This window comes from Tympanuchus pallidicinctus, unplaced genomic scaffold (assembly GCF_026119805.1).
Source record: "Tympanuchus pallidicinctus isolate F22 unplaced genomic scaffold, pur_lepc_1.0 scaffold1, whole genome shotgun sequence".
NCBI lineage: Eukaryota > Metazoa > Chordata > Aves > Galliformes > Phasianidae > Tympanuchus > Tympanuchus pallidicinctus.
The window spans coordinates 54,041,036-54,053,486 of record NW_026294618.1 but is presented as its reverse complement, the minus strand read 5'-3'; positions in this window follow the sequence as shown (position 1 = coordinate 54,053,486).

The following is a 12,451-nucleotide window of genomic DNA, read 5'->3' as shown; positions in this document are numbered from 1 at the left end:
ATCTTCAGTGATGTAAAACAACAACCCAGTGTACAAGGCAGCTCTGGTGATGCAATGTGTTCCTCCTGTTTTGCAGGTGAAGGAGTCCCATGGAAGAGGAGAGCTGCTGCCCAGGCCTGAACCTCTGCCCCTCTGGGGTGGCGATGACACAGGTAGGGGCCAGGCTGCACGCAGGGGCTGTAGGGGGCTGTTTTGGGCACGGCTTCATTTTGGGTTGCAGTGCTTTTTTCCAAAGCCAGGCTTCAGTGGAAGTTGTTTTTCTCACTGAAATGAGGCATGGGCTATCGCCCACCGTTTTCCAGAGAACAGCAACAACAACAACCACTGCTTTTGCGTGGGATGGCTGAAGTGCACAATGTGCTGCACAAGAGCTCCTGAGGAATTATGCCATGGCATGAGGAGAAACAAAAGTATTATGGTAAATCCCTCGAGTAAACCATCAGCCATGCTTTATCGTCAACCTGCTGTGTGGGCAGAGCTCTCATTGCTGCCTGGCAGGTACACAGGAACCGGGGATATGGGTACTGTGCAACAAGGGGCCACATTACTTTTTACTCTGTCTCATTTCTGTTTTTGGGATTTTGTTTCTTTGGGGAATGCTGGTTTTGTCTGGTTGGTTCTTGTGCTTTTTTAAAAATTTCTCTTTGCCTTATCATAAGCATAGATATTATTTAGAAGTTAAAAGTGCAGCAGATTAACTTATACTTGGTATTGTGGTTAAACGGCATGTCAGAAATATAGAATTGCATTTTAACCAAGGAAAAATTGTGGTGGCTACAGGCTGCAAATGTCCTGATAAACAAGCACTTCCCCAGCATGACAAGTATCTGAAAGATCCTGAGTCAGATTTCACTTGAACTATTTGGGGATTTTCTTCCTGCTCTCTCTGCCACTTTTCCAACTGTCCCCCTGGGAAACATCCCAGCAGCCTCTGCCTCCATTACGAGGAAATCTTTCACTTCCTCATTCTGATTTTGAGTGCTTAATAGTCCTGGATAATTCCCTTGACCTATAACCAGTCTAGGCTTCTATGCATACAAAAGAAATGCCAATCTAGGTGATGTATTTTATGAAACAAATTTAGAAATACATTTAAGTAAGCACTCTGTCCTGTGTGTGATGTTATTGTGGTATGTGAACGTTGCAGACTGCGTTGATTCCTAGCCAACTTTAGCTATACTCATAACACACTTTTTCTAAGATATGGGATCCCACATCGGATAGCTCTGCTGATTTCACTAAACTGGTGCTTTCTTCTGTCTGAAAAGCAGGGGTCTGCCTGGCTCCTCTGTCAGCAGCACGAGCTGTTCAAGGGCTGGCATTGCCCTTCTTGCTTGCTCATGGTCGTTCTTCTGTAACAAAAGCTGTCCCCTCAGATCAAATGCTGGCAACACATTAAATTGACCTGGTTAAAAATGCAATATTTAGGGGGAATTTCTTGACAGTGTTGGGTACTGCTCTTTCTCTTACCTGGATTGTTTAAGCATCTGGGATAAATTCAGTTAAAGCAGAAATAGCTCTTATAGTTTACTGCTCTAGAAACTAGTCTCCCAGAATTTTAAGAACCTTTCTACCACGACCTTCAATGTTAGCTTGCACTAACTGACTGGCTGGGGACACTTAGTACAGCACATTAAGTCACCTTTGATTTTTAGTATTTTCCAATGGTTCCGCTTAAGAAGCATTTAACATGTACCTCACCGTATCAATCAATTAAACTTAATTAAAACTCAACTACTTCACCATAACAAACCTTATAGCCAATTCTTGGGCACTTGTAAGAATGGCATTAGAGGACTATAGCAGTATTTCTTTCAAAGCTTCTGCAGGAGCAGTCTGAGGAAATCTTTCTTAGCATCTGCACAATCCCTTTGGTTAGGACTAAAGTTGTATGTTTTTACTCTGCTTGCATATTGGCTCTTGGTTATGCCAGAGGACTTTAACTTCTTTTAAGCAAAAAACATGAATTCTAAGGTTCTAAGCCTAAAGAGGAATGTCTTACAAGTTGTGCTTACATTTTGTGCTGTGTTCACATGGTGAAGTTTGATGCCCCTGAGTATGATTGCAACAGGTGAAGTAATTCCTTGGCCAAAGGATGAGGAGCGAAGAAGATCAACGCATAACCATGAAATTTTGTAATTTCTCAAAATGATCTTTAAAAGCTTTATAAAAGATCTATCTGTCTTAATGAAAAGCAGTTCTAAGACTACTGTAGCCTTTCAAAGAAGTGTGTGAATTGCTGGCAGATTCAAACCACAGCTAACATTTACAGTATTCTCCCATTATTTATCTTATAAAAGTATATGTATCTCTTCAGCTTTCAAAGGAAAGCTTTTCAAAGGAAACAGAAACAAAGACCTACCAGCTATGATTTCCATGACTAGATAATCTGTAATTTAGAGCTCCACCAGCTCGTGAACCACAGAGGGTAAATGCCCTCACCACAACAGTGCCAATGCTGCAGGAGCTGAGAGAGTCCCTACAGTGCCTTGCATTTTCACGCATATTCATCAACCTCAAATACATGCTTATTAGCAAGAAACAGCTCTTAGTTTTCTACATCATTTACCTCAAATTATTCTTAATAATTTGGATCTGAAGTGCCTATTAGATAAAGCTAAAAAATGAGTGATATTTAATGCCTCTAGTTTGCATTTCCAGCCTTACAGAAATCTCGACAATCCTTGCAACTAGATGATGAGTCTCACAATGTTTCAAGTTTCTTTTGCATATCCCTACTTGTTTGTATTTAGACATCTAATACCTGTGGCTGAAGAGAAAAATGTGAGATATTGAAGCATCTGGAAGCTCTGAAAACAGAGATCAAGAAAAACAAACATACCTCTTGTTGATTTTATTAAAAAACGATGTATAATCTAGTTTTATAACTTCGGCAGAGTAACTGGACTCATGATTTTGGAATGCTTTATGTTGGCAGCACCGTTCTCACACTGACCATCTCATTTACAGTTCTCTGCTCCTGCCTACTCAATTTAATTCACTGCATTTTGCAACTGAGATGGGAGTGCCACTTGCATATCTAGCACAGGTTTGCTGTGGTCTGAGAAGTGGACACTTACTTGTGTCACACAGGAGGAAATCAGGTGCTCCTGGTGGCCCAAAATAATGCAGTTCATGAGCTCAGCTCAGAAAGAGGGAAGCAGGCAGGCAGAGAGGAAGGGAGGAAGGAAGGAAGGGACAAAGGAAATTAGGAAGGAACAATGGAAAAGAGATTTTTATGAGACTTTCGCATAATATTTACGCCTTCGGGGACTGATTCTCTGCTGAGTAGCCCAAAGCTCTGCAGAATGCTACTGCTTAGATTTGATAACATTTTGCACATATCTTGGTGCTCACTCTGGTAGTTATCAGTGCATATCCAAGAAGCAAAGCAACAGATAATGTCTGCTTGGTTAACACGCTTGATAACATTGATAACTTTATGCTCTCAAATGCACTTTGAAGTTAACATTCCCATGAACAGAGTGGGAAGAGAGATGTAAGTGGCTGAGGTGTAGTTCCCTTATTTGTCAATTTATCTACATAGTGCATGCATGGGGAGATCCACATTTGCCATAGAGATGGATGAACTGTTTCCTTCTGCAATGAAAACATATGGTACCTCTGGGGAACTGCAGCCAGAAAGACAGAGACATAAAAATTGGAGTACTTGCTAGAAATTTTCCCTAGTGCTACACCTCACGTTGTAGCTCCGTCTTGCACTGCAGAACATGATGTGCAGTATCCACAAAGAGTAAATAACTCCACTTCTGTGTGCACAAAATACTGAAGGGGCAGTGAAAGCCATTGTTTCTCCTCTCTTCCCCTTGAGAAGCTAAAAAAAAGCCTCCACCAAGGTCTGTTGTTTACTTGACCTACACAATGCTATTCTACAATACAGTGTAAATTTTGAGCACAAAAAAGTCCTCTGAAGACTCATGTCAATATTCCTGTCTGGAAATACCCAAAAGATTCACTTTGCACCTGTGGAGTTTGCTCTAAAGAAAACTGGGCTTCTATCTCCATTTGGGAGTTCCTAACCATCACTCTTTACTGCCCTTGAGGACTGGCAGTAGAATCCTAATTCCCCCCAAGAATTGTGTTCAAAATGGAGAAGCACAGCATTTTTCCCCACTGTCCTTGTATGAAGCTCCCTGATCTCACCTGAATGAAAGAGGAGCACCCACCAACCCAGCGTTTCGCACCCACTCTTTCTCCCCCTTGGCAATCTGCTGTGGCTGCCCTTTGAGTAATAACACCACTGCAAGAAATTCTCGGTCTCATTCAGCTCACTCTGGACACTAATTGTTTTTCAGAGTGATTATCAGAATGGTCATTTTTGTCTCACTTTCCAACATCAGCTGATCATAACACATGTTGAACTTTGTCTTTTCAGAGCAATATCTTAAAAATTGATCTTCAAACCAGCCTTGGTATTGTTCTTGTCAAGATGGGTCCCTTCAAGAAAAGTAAGAGTTTAGTTACTCAAACACAACAATTGAGGAATTTGATTTCTTCATTCAAAAGTTGTGAAGGTTACAATTTCAAGCTCATGGCATCTCTCAGCTTAATGAAACATCAGCTTTTGTTCTATTTTCCCTTCATCTTTTCCAATAAAGCTCTTCACCCTGACACAAAAGCTAGAATAATTAAAAATGTGATGAAACTGATCTAAAAGCAAAGCTTGAAATTCAGCTCTGCAACTTACAGAAGATAATTGTTTCACATTTTCTTTTCCTTTAATGTATTCGTTTAGACACTGCAACATGTTAGCAGATCAAAGGTCTAATAGACTTTAATTGCAGTTAATATAAAAGTCTCTCTGTGTGTCATACTGAACTGGCACCAAAAAAGAAATGTAACAGTCCAGGTTGAAGGCATATGAAGTCATTCCAGATTTACCAGTAGGACAGCCCCAAGCCAATCAACAGCCACCAGCAGCAGGTAGCAGGAAGAGTTCTGTGGCTTGAATACTGCAATTTGGAATGTTTGTAGTGACTGCCCATTTGAAATTTTTGGTGAAAAAATTGTGTTCCCAGTACTCCTAGCTCTGAATAATTTTTCCCACATATAAACCAAAACTATTTCACCACCAGTCTTCAGAACTCTGCAAAGTGGATTTTGATGTCACAGGTTGTTATTCTGTCTTTTATGGCAATGCATAGAGAACAACCATAGTTTTTCTGACCTGCAAGAGATCTACTATCTGAGGAGAAAATGAATCAGTTCCTATCTGTGTCCTTTTTTCTACGTACACAATGAAGGAAGGCTAGACAAGCTGGGTTTAACTTCTTAAAATGCTTCAGGGGTGGGGATTTCTCAGTACTTCTACTCCTTTCTTTCCTACTTCAAGTATTTTTATTGTCCTTGAAGTCCCATTTTCTTGGAAACCTTATGAGATGTAATACGGAACTAAATATTTATATTTTTATCCTTTTTTTTAATTTTTTTTCCCCAACTCCTTATTCTATTGAATTGTAAATCTAGGATCTGATTTATTAGAGAACATGGTGAAGGAAATGAGATTCAAATTAGCCAAAATAGGGCCCCAAATGTGTTTCTGTTTCTTCCAGACTGTGGCAGAGATTTCTAGAGAAACTACTGCATTGGCACAGTAGCGTGGGACAAAGGTGAGGAAAGGCAGGAGAATAGAAAAGAGGCCACCAGGGAAAATAGCAGAGTGACAAGGAGATGGCACTTCCACCGCTCTCCCACATACCAGCAGGATATCCAGATCCACCATTTCCTCTTGTCCTAACATTTCCTTCACCAAGTTGTGCTTTCGAACCAATATCCAAACTGCAGCTCTCTCCTGTCTGAGATCCTGTTTATACTGCAGGGACCCACATGTTGGTTTGCAAGACGTCATGGAAAGCCTTTTATCTGGAGTCTTGCCAGTGAGAAAACCCTAGGCCTTATATAAAAGTGTTATGTTTTTAAAGAGAAATATGAGGAGCATTATCCACAAACCTTTTGTGCAGTTATTCAGATAAGCAATAAATCACACAGAAACATGGGTTATTGCAAGAGTAATAGAGAATAATAGCTGTAGAAAATGTGGCACAGAAGAGAAGCTGAGTATCAGGAGTCTCCTGGGTATTTATTTGGATTGCTTGGCTCCTGCTCAAAGAGAATTATTGTTATGTATTTTATAGACATCGAAGGAAACTTCAAAAACAAAAATCATAAAAAGGCCATACCGAATGATACCCCCACATAAAAATGAAAATAATCAGTTGGTTTTTTTTTTTCTGTATTTTTATTGTTGTTTCTAAAGGTGACTTTGATATTGGGAATGTGCCCGTTTCTTCCTTACAATAAACAGGCAAAAAAAAAAAAAAAAAAAAAAAAAAAAGCACAGCATTTTGTAGTACAAGTGTCAGAACTTTATGTATTATATTTCTCTGCAACATGTTTTTCAACATTAGTCTGTGCAATCACACTTCGTAAAGCGTGAGGTTTGTTCAAGAGGAAGAACATAACTAAGGTCAGACACTGCATTCCAGCATGTTGATATTCATCAAACATCAAGCAGCAGAATTGATGTTTCAACAGAAAAACCTGACTGAGGATTTAACTCTTTTCCTACAGATGCAAAGATTCTGAAGTAAAGATATTTTAGAAGAGAGAAGGGCTATCTAAGGTTTGCTGTTTGTTATCCCCTAGTATATGTCAAGGCCCTATGCAGAGAGATGGCTGTACGCAGATTGATTGCCCGATGCCTTCCTCAAAGAAACCTGCTGTTTTCCCACTTCCTACACAGCAAGTCATCCTCAGGAGATGGAATGCTTTTGTTCATGTGATGGAGACTAGTGTTGGCAATTTTTTAACCTAAAAAGTATCAATGTCTATACTTCCCACTTCCCAGAACTAGGGGAGAAGGAAGTGATTCCAGCAGCCAGCTTGAAAAAATGACTTATTTTAAATTATGTCAACAATAATTTTCTTTCTTGACATCCTCTGTCTAAAAGAGATATTTATATCCACATTGTTACTGTACACTTGAGAATGCAATTAGTAAATACCATTTCAGTAGTTAGGGAAATGAATTCAAAACCTTTCATTGTAATCAGGCTTTAATATGTTGGAATAAAATTGCTTAGTTTACCTGAGATACATATCATTTTCATGTAGCCTATCACACTGTTCAACCAGCATTGTCTGGAGATAATTATTGAAGAGGACAATCTCCATTGTCTGCCTAAAACAGAGCACCATAAACTTATTTGCTGCAAATTAAAATATGGAAAATTGTTGCCACTTTTAATATAGTTGCACAAAAAGAATGAGTTTTACTGGTATGTTAAAAGCAATTGCAGCAAATGCAAGATTGTGGCTTACAGCTTATGTTCTGAACAAATATTTAAGTCATTCCAGTCAAAATAAATAGATTTATATGTAAGAAGAAATTAGAAACTGTAAAACAAACACCTCCCCACAGGAGGCATCAAATGCCTGTGGACAATCCCAGAAAACAAAAGAACATAATTACTTGAACATAGATTTCATGAGAATAATTTGGAGAAAAGTCATAAATATTGAAACAACAAATAAAGAACTTTTACTCCATAAGCACGCGTATTTATGCATCATCACACGGATGTGAATCATCCCATTATAACTGAGGTTGCTACTTGCCTCCTAAAAACAAAGACACTGGTTTGTAGATCTGAGAGTAGGTAAGTTCTAATACAGGACAACCTACCAAGAACTGAGGTCTATACATATCTTTTAATATGAAGTATAACATCATGTGCAATACTACATTTAGAATCAGGCTGAAGCAGAAGCCTGACTGCAAGATGGGAGAGTCTGCATTCACACAATCTTTTTTCTCTTACATTTGCTGTTACATGACAGATCCATCAGAATTTTGAGACAGTTTTAACCACAAAAACTACAGGTTCTGATATGCTGGGCACTTGTTTGCTGGTCTCTCAGCATTGCTCTGTGTTTGAACATCTTTTGGCACATACAAATGTTCTGAAGGGAAGTGAAAACTAAAAGGACACTGCTTGCATATAGTACATTTGGTTTAAAAAAAGATGTGAAAGTATTCATAAGTAATAACTAATCCCACTAATCCCAGAATTAACAAAACTTTTTAGATTGGATTACCTTCCCGTCAAAAGAAAATAGAATTCCTCCTCTTCCAGATGAGGGAAGGGAGGATAGTTCAGAAGGGACTGGCTAGCTGAAGTGATCTGAGAGGATAAGTACATCATTTTGCAAAGTTATAGTGCTGTTTAGAGCAGCCATCCCATCCTAACGTCAGCCTATGATCAACACCGGAGCAGGTCCACATGGCCTTGCCTAGCTGAGGTTTGTAAACATGTATTCTTTTGCCTCTTGAGCAAGTCCGCTCCAGGTCTGTGCTACTCTCATGATGATTTCATTCCCTAACATCCAGACTGAATACTCCTATCATTGCCATAACCCCCTTTTGCACATTTTGTTACTGAGAAAATTTTGGCTCTGGCGTCACTGTAGTTCTTCAAGAACTGGTAGGTGTAGGCTGCTGTTCAACAGCCTTTAACCTCCTCTTCATCAGATTAAACAAAGCTAGATCTTTAGCATCTCCTCTGTGATACCGTGCAGTAGACCAAGTGACCATTCTCATAGTCCTTCACTGAAATATCTCCATTTTCTTGACATTTTGAGCTGGAGGCAGTTTTCGTATTACAATTGTCTCAGCTTATGGAATATGTGAAAACGACCTTTTCACTTGAAAGGATTTTGAAAATGACTTTGAGATAACAGTGTTCCTTTGAAGGTGACCGCAGCTTTTAGAGTCCTGTTTTCAGCAAGAAATAGAAAAGAAAGAGGGATCTGAGAAAAGGAGACAAAGTGAAATACCGGAAACAAGTTAGGTAAGAAATATTATTTGGAGGAGGAGTTGGGGGCTGCCCATCTGGAAAGCAGCTTGGTAGATGAGGACAAAGTTGAACACAAGCCAGCAGTGTGCCCTTGTAGGAAAGAGGGTGGACGATATCCAGGGCTGCATTAGGAAAAGTATTGCCAGCAGGTTGAGAGAGGTAGTCTTTCCAGATCAATGTTCAGATTCTGGGCTCCCCAGTACATGAGAGACATGGTCATACTGGAAAGAATAGTGAAGTACCTAATTCATGCCATGTCACTACTGTTACATTGTGATCCAGGATAAAAATAGATTAATGTGATCTACTTAGCAGATAGGGATGGACCATATTTGAAATCATTTAAGCCAGCAAGTTTCATTCTCCTGAGAGAGGAAAGCCAATGGCAAAAAGAGTCTTCCAAATAATTGCATTGCTCCATATTTCACTGAATACGTTGCCCAGGAGCTTTACCACGACAGTCACTGAAATATACCTTTCCTTTATTTCAATCCCTGTATAACTCTGTAAAAGTATGACACCCCCAAAATACCCTTCTGTCAGGGATTTTGTCTGTTTTTGGTGCTGCCCACACTCATCAGCATATCCAAGCTGGGCTCCACCTCCCAGCTAACTGAAGAATGCCTGAATAGGAAGAATCTGATCTGGAATAGGAATTAGTCCTGCTGGAAATGCCCCTTACAGTTTTCCAAAGCAATGAATAAATTCCCCATGAAAGGACTTCCTCTAGAAATGACTTCATCATGTTGAGGGAAGTATGCTAACTTCCCCACAACTCTGCAAAGACCTGATGAATAACCATCAGCTCTAGAACAAGTTCGGCCTTGGCAAAACTTCGCAAGAAAAACAGTCATATTTTTGGACTCAACTCCTGTGAAAAAAAATCAATCTCATGACAAAACTGAAAGAGCAAAACAGCCCCGACACCACAGGTCTTGAGACTCCAAATCAGCCACCAGCCGATGTCTGTGGAAGAAGAAAGGTTACACTTCTCTCCTGTCAAATCTACAACTGATAGAGAAGAGCTTTGCCAGACAGGGTCAGAAAGTGGTTTCATCATGTTCAAACCTTGCTGACCTGCAGTTTTTGTAGTGCAGATGGGGCAGTACCGCAGCAGTTGTAGAGGCAGAAGTGAAGCAGATCCAATCAGAAAAGGCAGCCTGAAAGACAGCTTTCTCTTTTTGTAGAAACCAGAGGGGCTGTTTATGGCAGTTCAGAGCAGCTCTACAGCAATCATCAGTTCCTATGGGATGTTGTGTTTTAGATGTCCAGCTTTCAGCTGTTGTGTGCTATTGCTATGCGGTAATGCTGACAGCTGCTGTGCTGCGCTCCAAATTAGTGCCTTCCTCTTGCCCAGGAGTGAAGTAATACCTATGTACAGGGCCAATTTCCAGTTCACTATGGAAATACCCCCAAACAAGTGAAAATACTACCAAAACAGATGCTTTGTGCCTGTTTCCTAATCCACTGCATGATACTTCCTGCTTCTATACGGAGTTTCCCATTCACTCCCACACAAGTTCTTTTTTAAAAAAAAATCTTTTCTTTCTTTTTTTCTTCCAGTCCAAATATTTTGGGTTGTGAAAAGAATTCAGTATCTCAGTAGTTTCACATTTCTTGTAAGATGGCTGCTCAGGATGCAGAGCCATGCTGGTAAATGATGGCATTCAGCCTGAAAGCCTGTTTTAATTCCTGCAGAGCCAACTTGAAGTAAAATTCAATTTTGAAAGCTTTTAAAGATCCTCTGAGAAAATGATAATGAGTGATGAAAGAGGACTTTTTGCAAGCCAATAGCTGCAATATACTGATAAAAGTGGAAAAAAAAATAGTTTTTAATTGGTTTAGCATCCTTAAATTGCTTTAAAAACATTTGAATTACTTTTTCAATCCAATCAAAGTCCCACTTGGCCCAGGATCTATCTCCAGCAATGTCACTGACAGGTGTTTCTCAGCCTGTGGCCTTTGCAGTGCTGGCAGTCCGTTAAACATCAGATGGTGACCTGAAAAGCAGTCACAATTTTTTTTTTTCTAAGTAATCAGTCAAGCAAAGGTAACAAGGAAATCAAAGTAATAATATTTCCAAAACTTTTCTGAAAAAGTGAAGTGAGTGAACACTTAAAGCTTGGCTTAATTGTAGCTGTATTTAAATGTTTGTACAGATGTACAGATTTATCATGCAAATAGCTTTCCCCAAACCTAAGTGAACACATGAACTAAGAGAACTGCAGAGACACTGTTAAAAGGGAACATACAAGAAACTCATAAACACTCAGAAGTTTTTTTCTGTCCTGATAGCCAGAAATAGATATATACAACAAAACTGGATGTGATGTCTCAGTCACATAAAATTCTTTTGTATTTAAAAACACCACATATGAGGATAAATGTGTGAATTAAGAAAAAAACCCAAACTCGTTATATTAGTGAATCAGTGTTGATTCCCACTGTTTCTAACACTGTAACAGCTACATCTCCAAGAACAAATCACATTTTCCTATTAAGCTCCCTTCAACAAACACTTTCACTTGTTCATTAGTCATTATTGTACATATGAGTACGTTTCAGGGAACACAAGAGCATGAATAAAAGTTCTTTTATATTATCCTATGACTCAGGTCACACAGCCTAAGCAACTTGGAAGCTTGCTAGTTGTGGTTGCAGCACCAAAGACAAAAACATTTGGGTCAGGATGACTGTTTGACTGATTACAGATCTTCCATCATGGTGATCTGAGAATGGTGAAAGAGTTAGAAGTTCTGTGTTTATTCTATCCTAAACAAGACAGAATAAATACATATTAATTGAAAAAAAATGATCGCAGCTATAACATACTGCATAAAACTAAAGATGTGAAAAATGTATTCTGTAAAAAATAGTTTAGAATGCTGTTTCCAGACAAAACTGAGCATATTTTACTACCACGTACTATCCATGTTGAAGTAGATAAAATGAAATCAAAAAAGGATTATGCAGATACAGAATTACTACTCACTTGAACCTGGTGTACGCAGCTCTGCGTATGTTATATTTTCATACCTCAAACACTGGCACAAATACATTTTCTTCCTTTCTGAGAAATTGGCTTGCTTTCTTTGCTCTTTCCTGTATGGAAATTCTGTGAAAGGTGCTAAGAATTTCAAAACTAGGGAACAAGTCAAAGCTGGAGCTTTATTTGTAAATCTGAGGGAGAGTGAGAGAGAACAGCATTAAATTGATTCAGTGTTCAATAATTGGAACTTCAGTGACTGTTTTGAGTCAGTCAAGCTGAGTCAGTCACTAAATGAGCAAAACTACTGCCAGTTTAATTCTGCATCTTGCAAGAGGTGGGCTTTGTGTGTGGAGCATAGGACCAAAAGTCACATGCCCTACAAGATACTTATTCTATTTTGGGCTCATCATATGACAGTGACCCAAGTAATCCAACTTCCCCATGTCTTCATGCTTTGAAACGTCACTGTTAGTATTTGACTGTGTGAGGGCTTTAAGATCTTTAGATAAAAACACACATAACACACATAAGTGAATATCATTGCAAAGTAAAAATCGTTAATATCAGCACTAGCAGCACAATTTCA